The 14,177-nt window shown below is 36.8% G+C and overlaps 1 protein-coding gene across 1 annotated transcript in view; it reads right to left on the bottom strand.

Moving 5' to 3' along the window:
- The window catches only part of adprh (ADP-ribosylarginine hydrolase), a 571,371-nt gene that overhangs the window by 292,196 nt on the left and 264,998 nt on the right, over positions 1 to 14,177 (bottom strand). The window lies entirely within an intron of this gene.

Raw genomic sequence — 14,177 nt, 5'->3', positions numbered from 1 at the left:
GAAGAACAAAACGTATATCTCCGATTTCATTTCCGGTATGCAAATTTTTCCGCCATTTTGAATTTTGTCAAAAACCTACTTTTGCGAACTAGTCCTAGGTTTTTCGCCCGATCGGAACCAAACCAGTGCAGAAATGTTCTCTGGAGTCTGAATATCAATAATTATCGAAAAAAAGTTGAAATTTCGATTCACGGTCGCTAGGGGGCGCAAAACTAATGTTGTGGGAGGAGCCTATTTTACTAAAATGGCTATAACTCAAGATGTAAATGAGGTATCTTCACCAAACTTGGTACACATGTGTATGAGTTCAATCTGGGGTCACAGTAAAAAAATCGCGACGATTGGCCTCATGGTGGCGCTATAAAATGAAAAAAACATAAAACAGGCTATAACCACCTGACCGTTAGTCCGATTGACTTGAAAATTGGTATGCAGTGTCTTGGTCCAAGGTGCCATGTATGTGTATGAGGACATTGGCGTATCTCAAAAAACATGGCCGCCATCGGCCAATGAAGTTTGAGCACCTATTAGACAAGGTTAACGGAGGCCGATCGGAACGAAACTCAATGGGCATGTTCGGCTCATGGCCCTAGAGGTCTGTAAGAATTTTGAAAGAAATCGGCCACTAGTTGGCGCTAACGAGTTTTATGGCTCTGTAATCACGTGGTGTTACACTTATCATCACAAAATGCATATCATTTGATAGATCTGCTTATGCTGAACAACTTTGCCTCTAGAACCATTGCTGTCAATCAAACAGTTTATTAATTATTCACGAATATGTTAAAAACCTACTTTTGCGAACTAGTCCCTGGTTTTTTGCCCGATCGGAACCAAACGAGTCTAGGACAATTCTCTGGACTCTCTAGATCAATAATTATCAAAAAAAAGTTGAACTTTTGCATTTGGATGGCTGTAATAGGGTCATTTATAAAATGGGCGTGGCAAGATACACTAAAAAGCCTATAAATCCTAAATGAAAACTCAGAACTTCACAAAAATTGGTGAGCATATGTGACATAACATCATTAACAAGCATGCCAAATTTTTTGGAGATCGGACCAAAGGTGGCGCTATAACTGTTAAAAAGCTTTAAAACCATATATTTCTTATGGTACATTGCCTGTATTGGCTGTAAATGGTGTTTTCCATCTATTATGTCAGTGGTTAAATGCTTGCTAAATAAAACATAATAACTTTTGATGCTTTTGTGCTTAAAAACCCTTAAAGGCCTTAATAGCTTGAACCCCGATAAATGCTGCTTGCAGCTTTAATTAGGGGTTCAAGCACGAAGTGCTGAAACCCTATTGTAATTGTCCTGATTTTTATTATTATTATTCTCCTGTAAAACGCATCGTGCAGCCCAAACCGTAAGTGCTGGAGACTTGAAACTTTGCCAGATGGTAGTACAAAAATCGAGGAGAAGTTATCAAATTATGACCCCGATTGGCCAATAGGTGGCGCTATAGTAAGCAAAAGTACGAAATCGCTAATTACTCCTAGACGGTTTGTCGTAGACTCAAGTGTCTTATATCACTGTAATCCTTGGCTCAAGACGGGCAAAACGTATATCTCCGATTTCATTTCCGGTATGCAAATTTTTCCGCCATTTTGAATTTTGTCAAAAACCTACTTTTGCAAAGTAGTCTGTGGTTTTTCGCCCGATCGGAACCAAACAAGTGCAGAAATGTTCTTTAGAGTCTGATTATTAATAATTATCGAAAAAAAAAGTGGAAATTTCCATTCACGGTTGCTAGCAGACGCAAAATTAACGTTGTGGGAGGAGCCTGTTTTACTAAAATGGCTATAACTCGAGAAGTAAATTAGCTGCCTTCACCAATCTAGATACACATGTGTAGGAGGTCAGTCTGGGGTCACACTAAAAAAATCGCGTCGATTGGCCACATGGTGGCGCTATAACATGAAAGAAACATATAAACACTGGACTTTTTGTCCGAATGACTTGAAATTTGGTATGCAGTGTCTTTGTCCAAGCTGCCATGTATGTCTATGAGGACATTGGCGTATCTCAAAAAACATGGCCGCCATCAGCCAATGAAGTTTGACCACCTATTAGACAAGGTTAATGGAGTCCGATCGGAACAAAACTCAGTAGGCATGTTTGGCTCAAGGCCATAGAGGTCTGTAAAAATTTTGAAAGAAATCGGACACTAGTTGGCGCTAACGAGTTTTAAGGCTCTGTAATCACGTGGTGTTACAAATTTCATCAGAAAATGCATATCATTTGATAGATCTCCTCATGCTGAACAACTTTGCCTCTAGAACCATTGCTGTCAATCAAACCGTTCATTAAATATTTGCGAACATGTTAAAAACCTACTTTTGCGAACTAGTCCCTGGTTTTTCGCCCAATCGGAACCAGACCAGTCTAGGACAATTCTCTGGACTCTCTAGATCAATAATTATCGAAAAAAAGTTGAACTTTTGCATTTGCCTGGCTGTAACAGGGTCATTTAGGAAAGGGGAGGGACAAAAAAACACTCAAAAGCCTATAAATCCTAAACGAAAACTCAGAACTTCACAATAATTGGTGAGCATATGTAACATAACATCATTAACAAGCATGCAAAATGTCATGAAGATCGGACTATAGGTGGCGCTATAACTGTTAAAAAGCTTTGAAAACCATATATTTCCTATGGTAAATTGCTTTGACCAAGTGTCCCAAAAGCCTATATCTTTTAAATGAATGCTATATTCTTAAAAACAAGTCAGAACATGAAATTACTCTTAATAAGCATGAAAAATTTCAGACAGATCAGACAAAATTTGCCTCTATAACAGTTAAAAAGGTGAAAATGATATAACGTCATATTAAGCCAATAAGTGGTATTTTACTGCCCCCTGCTGTCATTTCATCATACTGCTGCCTAATATTGTTATATAATTCATATTTAGACTTTATAAAATCATTATTTTAGCATTTACAATGACATTTTGTCAAAACTCATCTATTGGAGTATTGTGTCACAATTGTGATTGACAATTGTGTCACTGAGATATAGAAATGGAAAACGAAAGTAAAACGGGCATTTAAGCCACGCCCCCGAATACAAATTCACTCATAACTCGAAAACGGAAAGTCGTTGCGCGCTCAAATTTTGATGGTAAGGTCCTCTCCAGGCTCTTGATCGAAACGTGTCGTCACGGGCCTCGGGAGCGCGACCCCCGACTTTGAACAGCCGTAACTCCTGACCCAGACCACCCCGAACCTTGTGTGAGAGCTCGTTGGAAAGGGCCCGTCGTTGGCTAGCTTTGAACAGTCATAAGTCCCGGCCCTAATCGCCCAAAAACAAAGTGATGGTGTCATTCAACAGGGCTCCTCGAGCACTATCTATGCTCTGAGTTTCAGAATATTTCGCGTTCTGGTTCCCGAGATATAAGTGAAAAACCAAATTCCCATTCATTCACTCATTCATTCAAACACTTCAATTGTAAAATGCAAGCTATAATACCACTTTTGTCCACTTGAGGGAGCAGTAGGATTACACATTACGTTTTCATTAGCTTTCAGTATTGGGAAACAAACAAATGCTTTAAACAGCAATCTTTTTTATTATAATTGGACTGTAGCTATCGATTATTTTAGTAATCGAGTATTCTATTCAAGTAATCGGATAAAAAAATTGTGGTAAAAAATAGATTCAAGTTAACAACAGCCTTTAAAATTACTTAAAATACAAATATATAATAACAAGCCACAATAATTGGTTCAAGTAAAGTATCAAAGTAAGTAATTATATTGGTTTTACTGAAGAACACTGTTAAAATATACCCATGTAAAATAAATTATATAAACTAATATAAACATAACTTATGTACATAAATAACAAATGCCTGCAGAGGGCGCCAGCGGCCTGGTTGTTGTTACACTAAGCCTGGCATTATCAAATCCTTGTTTAATATTGTCCAAACAATTAATTCAAATGTCAACTTAACCTTTAATATTTGGCCACTTCTGTACGATAGAAATGCTACAGTCACTGTAATTTCTTGAACGAGAACATGTGCACATCAAAACACGCAAACTCAGAGCAAGAGTTTAAACTTATATTTTGAAATCGCAATGTTTAAACTTTTATTTTGAAATTGCGATGAACAGCAGTTTGAGAAACCCAGATGTGCTCCACAAATGATAACAGTGCAACTATGAAACACAAACTGCGTCCGACTTGCGTTCCCATATTTGCACGTCATTGGAAACCTAAACAAACAGCACTGCAGAGACTGAGTTTGCTTGGAGCAGCGTTTACTGTGGACGGAGCTGAGGTAATTTTAACATGTAGGCTAATCTGCACTCATGTAATTGAAGCGTCTTCTCTGTGAAAAAAACAAACAAACAAAAAACAGAGGATATATTTATTTAACTGAATCACAGCCTTTGTGATTTCACTAGAGGCGGCCTTACCTATGTTTCACCCGTTTCAATTGAAACGGGCCCCGCCCTCCAAGGGGGCCCCCAACAGAACAGGAAAATCCCATTCATTTTCTCCCTAGGATATTTATTTTCAGACATAATGTCTAAAGTGGTCTCCAACACGTCACTCGCGAGAGTAGCTCGTAGCCTGATTGGAGGTAGCTCGCCAAGGGCCGTTCACATATCGCGTCTTTTGCGCGCTCAAGTTCGTTATTTCAAATAATTGAAGCGACGCGCTCATTTTTTCCAGGCGCAACGAGTCAATATGAAGGATGGGGGTGCACCCAAACTACGGGTGTTTTTTTCTTCTCCGTAAATAAATCTTCTAGCAGAGCTACAGCAAGCGTTTATCGGTAGTGGAAATCCATTAGCTATTAAAACTTCTCTCGCTTTGTGAGCGGAGAGCGCATGGTACATAGCAACGACAGACGCCACGGGAAAATCGGACCGAATTTTACTATTAATAATAAAAGATAAGCTAATGTGCATTGTAAATGTCAGTATTTTGTCTTTTTTGAATCATTCTTTTTATAAAAATGATTTAAAGGCTGAAATATGCGAGGTTTATCTTTTTATAAAAACTTTTTTGTCAAAACTTTATTTGAACTTGTACATGTTAGTAGATAACATGTTGCAAGACACTCTCAAATTTGGCCATCATTTTTAATGTTACTATTTTAATGTTTATGTAAACAAAAAGTGCATATTGATGGTAAGTTTATTTGTTATTTGCTGGTTTTCGACATAAAACTTGGTGAATTGATTTTATTGTGTATAGTATTAGTACTTTTTGAACAGGATTATGTGATAACCATGCTCATTTTGGTCACTATAATCATGAAATTACATTTTCATACCATTTCATCTCAAGTTATGATGCACTATAAAAACAACAATAATTATGTGTTTTTACAGTATAATATTTTTTTTTTTATGTCAATTAAGGGTGACATATATAGGCCTACAATAACTCGTTTAGGTCTAAAACAGTTAGCATAGTTGTTAATATGAGAGTTATGAGACATTATTTAAGAGATTTAATTATTGCATATAGCTCTCGGCCACTTTCATTTTTAAAAAGTAGCTAAAAAAGGTTGGAGACCCCTAAACCATCCAAGTTAGATTGACCACGAGCTACGAGGCTGTGAAACGAAAGTTTCTGCTCCTATAAAAGCCACAAAGTATAAAAATCAACCTTGTTATTTGCAATCTTCTGGAGAAATACTACACTACCCATAATTCTAAGCAAAACACTGACGTCTCTGATTGGTCGAACTTGAGTCGCGCCGCGGTTACCATGGCGACGTTTACCGCCCCTGCGAACGGTGATCTGAAGTAAATAAATACCGGTAGTTTATGTGTTTATACTTTGCCTTTTTTCCGTAAGGTTAAAACGTTGTTGTTGTTTTTTTGAGCAGGGAAATAATTTGAATAGGAAATGAAACGTACATATGCCAGTGGTGCCTGTTCATGAAGCTGAAAGTGCGCGTAATAAAATAATATGATGCAAACCAACAAGAATCCTTGCTTTTTTCTGCTCATGTTTACATTTTATGTGGGCAGGGCCCCATATTAGTTACTGAAACGGGCCCCCAGATGCTTAAGGCCGCCCCTGGATTTCACAATGGCACTATGCTAAATTATGACTGTACATGGTGGGCTCCAGACTGCGACCAATTGGTCGCATTTTGCGACCATTTTTCCTGCCGGTGCGACCAAATATTTATTTAGGTCGCGCTGGCGCGACCACAACGTTGCCGAGCAGCGAATCCAAACAAAATGAAAGCGGAACGAAAATGCGCTAACTTACTCCTTTATGCTTCACAGACCGTTTATTAGTTTGAATCAATAATAGACAGCGCAGCCCATAGATATAATATATAAACGCGTTTATATATGATATCTATGGCGCAGCCTATGAGCGCAGCAGCCCGAACTTGCCAGTCGCGGGCCGATCTCGATCACGCGACACTGTTACTAGGAGATCCAGACTCTGGAGATCCAGTGAAGAAATCCATTGAATTCGCCTCAGAATTAATAACATAATCAGATATCAGATCAAACAGCGCTGATGTGGAAACCAGGAGAAACACTGGGCTTTCAGACCACAAATCAGCGACATTCACCATGGATTTAATGTAGTAACTGTAACCATAATGTGACAGAAATAGTCAAACGCTTACAAGTACTAACTGTTAGGCTACTCATCTTTTTCCAGCACTTCAAAACTATCATATATAAATGTTATTTTTAATGTGATGACCAACACATTTTTTTTGTTCATCCTTCAAAAATGGTCTTATTTAAACTCTTATTTATACACTTATTTAAAAATAATAAAATAAATAAATTACCATTGTAAACAGTAGGATGCTTATTGGCTATTTTCACTCCCTAATATAATTTATTTCACTCGGTTTGCTTTTTAATTAATATTAAGACATTATGAATGATAATAATTAAAGTTAATTTCATCTACACCCTAAACTAAGCTTAGTGCTTTATTGTCAGCCCCAGTGCTACCAGATATTTTTTTGTAAAACTCAGTGTCTGCGGTGCCGCTGCCCTCAGATGTTAGTCTGGTGCCTGTGAACTTAAAATAAAACTGCACATTGTAATATCTGTACATTAAGTCTATTTATTATTAAATAATAAATAAATAATTTGTCAGTAGTTATTTTGGGGGAAATTTGAATAATTGCATTGCAAGTTGATTTAAGGTGTGCCCCTAAATTTTCAGTCAGGGGCTACAGCGCTCCTAGTAAAAAAAGTTAGTCTGGAGCCCTGTTTAAATATCGCGTTGTCCTAGAAAACTGTAATTCTGCGGTTGTTGGATTCTCATCTGTGGAATGCACCACTTTCAGTATTTTGCCAATTACTCGAGGGGTAAATTGCAATCAAGGATTTTTTTAAATCGAGTACTTGACTATAATCGAGGAATCTTTACAGCCCTATACTGGTAACATAGTTTTATATTATTAGATCACAAAGAAATGCCTATTTTTATACAATTAAATATATTTTCTCAATAACATATCCAAAAAACATATTTGTGTGTGTGTGTGTGTGTAAGCATGCATTATTGAGTTAACATGGAAAGACTGGTTTGATTTAGTGCAGAAAACTGGTGCAAATCATGAAGTTTAAAGTGAAAGTGAGCCAATAAGTGGTCTTTTACTGGCTTCTGCTGGCCATTCTACTTATTAATGAAGTCTTTTCACATGTGCTTTTGGATTCATTCATATTTAGAGTAGACACAAAAAAAATCACTTGTATAACAATAACTATTATAACACAATCATATTTTGTCAGTGTTTATCACTTCATTTGCACTGACACTTCACATAATTGCTAGTAATGTGGTAAATCATGGTAAATCACGCTAGAAACATGGTAAGTCATAGTAAATAATAGTAGAATGTGGTGTATCAAGGTAAATCATGTAAGAATCCTAGTAAATCATTCTAGAACGTGGTATATCATGCTAGAACATGGTAAATCATGGTAAACTATGCTAGAACAGGGTAAATCATGGTAAACCATCATAAATCATGATGAACTATGGTAAATCATTTTAGAATGTGGTATATCATGGTAAATCATGCTAGAACATGATCTTTTCCATCTATGATGTCAGTGGTTACATGCTTGCTAAATAAAACTTAATAACTTTTTATGCTTTTGTACTTTAAGGCCTTAAAGGCCTTAATTGCTTGAACCCCGATAAATGCTGCTTGCAGCTTTAATTAGGGGTTCAAGCACGAAGTGCTGAAACCCTATTGTAATTGTGCTGATTTTTATTATTTTTCTTCTGCCATAAAACGCATCGTGCAGCCTAAACCGTAAGAGCTGGAGACTTGAAACTTTGTCAAATGGTAGTACAAAAATCGAGGAGAGGTTCAGAGAGTATGGCTCCGATTGGCCCATAGGTGGCGCTATAGCAACCAAAAGCGCGAAACTGTTCATAACTCCTAGACCTTATGTCGTAGACTCAAGTGTCTTATATCATTGGAAAGCTGGATGCCTGACGAACAAAACGTATATCTCCGATTTCATTTCCGCCATGATAGATTTTCCGCCATTTTGAATTTTGTCAAAAACCTACTTTTGCGAACTAGTCCCTGGTTTTTTGCCCGATTGGAACCAAACCAGTGCAGAAATGTTCTCTGGAGTCTGAAGATAAATAATTATCGAAAAAAAGTGGAAATTTCGATTCACGGTCGCTAAGGGGCGCCAAAACGTACGTTGTGGGAGGGGCCTATTTTACTAAAATGGCTATAACTCCCGATGTAAATGAGGTATCTTCACCAAACTTGGTACACATGTGTATGATTTCAATCTGGGGTCACAGTAAAAAAATCGCGACGATTGGCCTCATGGTGGCGCTATAAAATGAAAAAAACATAAAACAGGCTATAACCACCTGACCGTTAGTCCGATTGACTTGAAAATTGGTATGCAGTGTCTTGGTCCAAGGTGCCATGTATGTGTATGAGGACATTGGCGTATCTCAAAAAACATGGCCGCCATCGGCCAATGAAGTTTGAGCACCTATTAGACAAGGTTAACGGAGGCCGATCGGAACGAAACTCAATGGGCATGTTCGGCTCATGGCCCTAGAGGTCTGTAAGAATTTTGAAAGAAATCGGCCACTAGTTGGCGCTAATGAGTTTTATGGCTCTGTAATCACGTGGTGTTACACTTATCATCACAAAATGCATATCATTTGATAGATCTGCTTATGCTGAACAACTTTGCCTCTAGAACCATTGCTGTCAATCAAACAGTTTATTAATTATTCACGAATATGTTAAAAACCTACTTTTGCGAACTAGTCTCTGGTTTTTTGCCCGATCGGAACCAAACGAGTCTAGGACAATTCTCTGGACTCTCTAGATCAATAATTATCAAAAAAAGTTTAACTTTTGCATTTTTCGCATGGGTATAATTGTGTCATAAAGAAAATGGACGTGGCAAAATGCAATCAAAAGCCTATAAATTCTAAACAAAAACTCAGAACATCACGATAATTGGTCAGCATATGTGTCGTACCATGCTAAAGAAGCATGGAAATTTTTATGGAGATCGGACCAAAGGTGGCGCTATAACTGTTAAAAAGCTTTAAAACCATATATTTCCTATGGTAAATTGCCTGTATTGCCTGTGAATGGTCTTTTCCATCTATAATCATAATGTTCATATAATAATGTTCAAAACCAGTGCAGTGCAATTCTCTGGACTCTCTAGATCAATAATTATCAGAAAAAGTATGACTTCTTCATTTGGATGGCTATAATAGTGTCACTTCAATATGTGGCCATTACCAAGTGTCCCCAAAAGCCTATATCTCTTTAATGAATGTTCAAACCTTCTTAAAAACAAGTCAGAACATGTGAAATATCTCTCTGAACATGCATGAAAATTTTCAGACAGATCTGACAAAATTTGCCTCTATAACAGTTAAAAAGGTGAAAATGATATGAATTAATGGCATGTTAAGCCAATAAGTGGTATTTTACTGCCCCCTGCTGTTTAAAATAGTCATTTTGTCATATTGGTATTGGTATCAGCCATGGTAAATCATGATAAACTATGGTAAGTGTGTGTGTGTGTGTGTGTGTGTGTGTGTGTGTGTGTGTGTGTGTGTGTGTAAGCATGCATTGAATTAACATGGAAAAACTGGTTTGCTTTAGTGCAGAAAACTGGTTTAAAGTGAAAGTGAGCCAATAAGTGGTCTTCTAGTGCCCTCTGCTGGCCATTCTACTTAATAATGAAATATTTTACATGTGCTTTTGCATTCATACTTGGACACACACTAAAAATCACGTATATAACTAACTATTATAACACAATAATATTTTGTCAGTGTTCATCACCTCATTTGCACTGACACTTCACATAATTGCTAGTAATGTGGTTAATCATGCTAGAAACATTGTAAATCATAGTAAATAATACTGAAATGAGGTGTATCAAGGTAAATCATGCTAGAATCCTAATAAATCATTCTGGAACATGGTATATGATAGTAAATCATGCTAGAATCATATTAAATAATTCTTGAATGTGGCAAATCGTTGTGGGAGGAGCCTATTTTACTCAAATGGCTATAACTCAAGAAGTAAATGAGATATCTTCACCAAAATCAGTACACATGTGTATGGGTTCAATTTGAGGTCACAATAAACAATTTTATGGAGATCGGACCATAGGTGGCGCTATAACTGTTAAAAAGCTTTAAAACCATATATATCCCATGGCAATTTGCCTGTATTGGCTGTAAATGGTCTTTTCCATCTATTATGTCAGTGTTTACATGCTTGCTAAATAAATCTTAATGACTTTTGATGCTTTTGTGCTTAAATGCCTTAAAGGCCTTAACTGCTTGAACCCCGATAAATGCTGCTTGCAGCTTTAATTATTAGGGGTTCAAGCACGAAGTGCTGAAACCCTATTGTAATTGCCCTGATTTTTATTATTATTATTATTCTTCCCTAAAACGCATCGTGCAGCCAAAACCGTAAGGCCTAGAGACGTGATACTTGGTCAAATGGTAGTAGTATTGCTCGCTACTCAGATACACGGACTTAGCCAAATCGGCCCATAGGTGGCGCTACAGCGACCAAAAGCGCGAAACTGCTCATAACTCCTAGACTGTATGTCGTAGACTCAAGTGTCTTATATCAATGTAATCAAGACCTCATGGCAAACAAAACGTATATCTCCGATTTCATTTCCGGTATGCAAATTTTTCCGCCATTTTGAATTTTGTCAAAAACCTACTTTTGCGAACTAGTCCTAGGTTTTTTGCCCGATCGGAACCAAACCAGTGCAGAAATGTTCTCTGGAGTTTGAATATCAATAATTATCGAAAAAAAGTTGAAATTTCGATTCACGGTCGCTAAGGGGCGCCAAATTGTATGTTGTGGGAGGAGCCTATTTTACTAAAACGGCCATAACTCCAGAAGTAAATGAGGTATCTTCACCAAACTCGGTACAATTATTTAAGAGGTCAATCTGAGGTCACAGTAAAAAAATCGTGGCGATTGGCCACATGGTGACGCTATAACATGAAAAAAACATAAAACTGGCTATAACCACCTGACCATTAGTCCGATTGACTTGAAAATTGGTATGCAGTGTCTTGGTCCAAGGTGTCATGTATGTCTATGAGGACATTGGTGTATCTCAAAAAACATGGCCGCCATCGGCCAATGAAGTTTGAGCACCTATTAGACAAGGTTAACGGAGGCCGATCGGAACGAAACTCAGTGGGCATGTTCGACTCATGGCCCTAGAGGTCTGTAAGAATTTTGAAAGAAATCAGCCACTAGTTGGCACTAACGAGTTTTATGGCTCTGTAATCACGTGGTGTTACACTTATCGTAACAAAATGCATATCATTTGATAGATCTGCTCATGCTGAAAAACTTTGCCTCAAGAACCATTGCTGTCAATCAAACCGTTCATTAAATATTCGTAATTATGTTAAAAACATACTTTTGCGAACTAGTCCTAGGTTTTTCGCCCGATCGGAACCAAACGAGTCTAGGACAATTATCTGGACTGTCTAGATAAATAATTATCAAAAAAAAGTTGAAATTTTGCATTTTTCACATGGGTATATTGGGTCATAAAGAAATTGGGCGTGGCAAAATGCACTCAAAAGCCTATAAATCCTAAACGAAAACTCAGAACTTCACGAAAATCGATGAGCATATGTGTCATAACATGCTAAAGAAGCATGGGAAATTTTATGGAGATCGGACCAAAGGTGGCGCTATAACTGTTAAAACGCTTTAAAACCATATATTTCCTATGGCAAATTGCCTGTATTGCCTGTGAATGGTCTTTTCCATCTATGATCTTATAATTTTCATATAATAATGTTCAAAACCAGTGCAGTACAATTCTCTGGACTCTCTAGATCAATAATTATAAGAAAAATTATTATTATTATTATTATTCCGCCCTAAAACGCATCGTGCAGACCAAACCGTAAGAGCTGGAACCTTGAAACTTGGCCAAATGGTAGTCCTCAATTTGGGGAGAACCTATCAAAGTATGACCCAGATTGGCCCATAGGTGGCGCTACAATGACCACATTTACTAAATTGCTCACAACTCCTAGACAGTTTGTCCTAGATTGTCCATTTTAGCATCACAGTGATCCCTGGCTCCAGACGGACAAAATGGCTATCTCCAAAAAATTGTTATGTTGAACTTTTGCATTTGGATGTCTCTAATAGGGTCATTTATAAAATGGGCGTGGCAAAATGAAATCAAAAGCCTATAAATCCTAAACAAAAACTCAGAACTTCACAAAAATTGGTGAACATATGTGACATACCATCCTTAACAAGCATGCAAAATTTTATGGTGATCGGACAATAGTTGGCGCTATAACTGTTAAAAGGCTTTAAAACCATTTATTTCCTATGGTAAACTGCCTGTATTGGCTATAAATGGTCTTTTCCATCTCTGATCATATCATTTTCATATCATAATGTTAAAAACTAGTGCAATACAATTCTCTGGACTCACTAGAACAATAATTGTCAAAAAAAGTTGAACTACTTCATTTGGATAGCTATAATAGGTTCACTTCAAAATGTGGCCTTTACCAAGTGTCCCCGAAAGCCTATATCTCTTTAATGAATGTTCAAACCTTCTTAAAAACAAGTCAGAACATGTGAAATATAACTCTGAACATGCATGAAAATTTTCAGACAGATCGGACAAAATTTGCCTCTATAACAGTTAAAAAGGTGAAAATGATATGAATATAATGGCATATTAAGCCAATAAGTGATATTTTACTGCCCCCTGCTGTTTAAAATAGTCATTTTGTCATATTGTTCTATAATTTATATTTAGACTTTATAAAATCACTATTTTAACATTTACAATTACATTTAGTCAAAATCTATCTGTTAAAGTATTAGTATTGGTAGTTTGATCACATCATACAGTTCAAATGTCTGTATCTACAACATAATGTGTGTGTGTGTAGTCTTAGGTTTCTGAATAAATTCTGAATCATCTGATTAATAGCTTACAAAGACTTTGTGAAAATGTTTATAGACCATTCAAATATATTTTCATAATGACATATCCCAATAGCATTGAAAAAACAACAACATTTGTCTTTGTGTGTGTGTGTGTGTGTGTGTGTGTGTGTGTGTGTGTGTGTGTGTGTGTGTGTGTGTGTAAACATGCATTATGGAGTTAAAATGGAAAAACTGGATTGTTTTAGTGCAGAAAAATGGTGAAAATCAAGAAGTTTAAAGTGAAAGTGTGCCAATATGTGGTCTTCTACTGCTCTCTGCTGGCCATTCTACTTATTAATGAAGTCTACTCACATATGCTTTTACATTCATTAGACACTAAAAATCACTTATATAACAATAAGAAACTAAAAAGTCACTTATATAACAATTACTATTGTAGCACAATCATGCTAGAATCATAGTAAATAATACTAGAATGTGGTAAATTGTTGTGGGAGGAGCCTATTTTACTAAAATGCCTATAAGTCAAGAAGTAAATGAGATATCTTCACCAAACTCAGTACACATGTGTATGGGTTCAATTTGAGGTCACAGTAAACAATTTTATGGAGATCGGACGATAGGTGGCGCTATAACTGTTAAAAAGCTTTAAAACCATATATTTCCTATGGTACATTGCCTGTATTGGCTGTAAATGGTCTTTTTCATCTATTATGTCAGTGGTTAGA

Source organism: Abramis brama (assembly GCF_963993115.1).
Source record: "Abramis brama genome assembly, chromosome: 14".
NCBI classification, from domain to species: Eukaryota; Metazoa; Chordata; class Actinopteri; order Cypriniformes; family Leuciscidae; genus Abramis; species Abramis brama.
The sequence above is the reverse complement of the archived record's forward strand: the minus strand, read 5'-3'. Positions and strand labels throughout refer to the sequence as shown.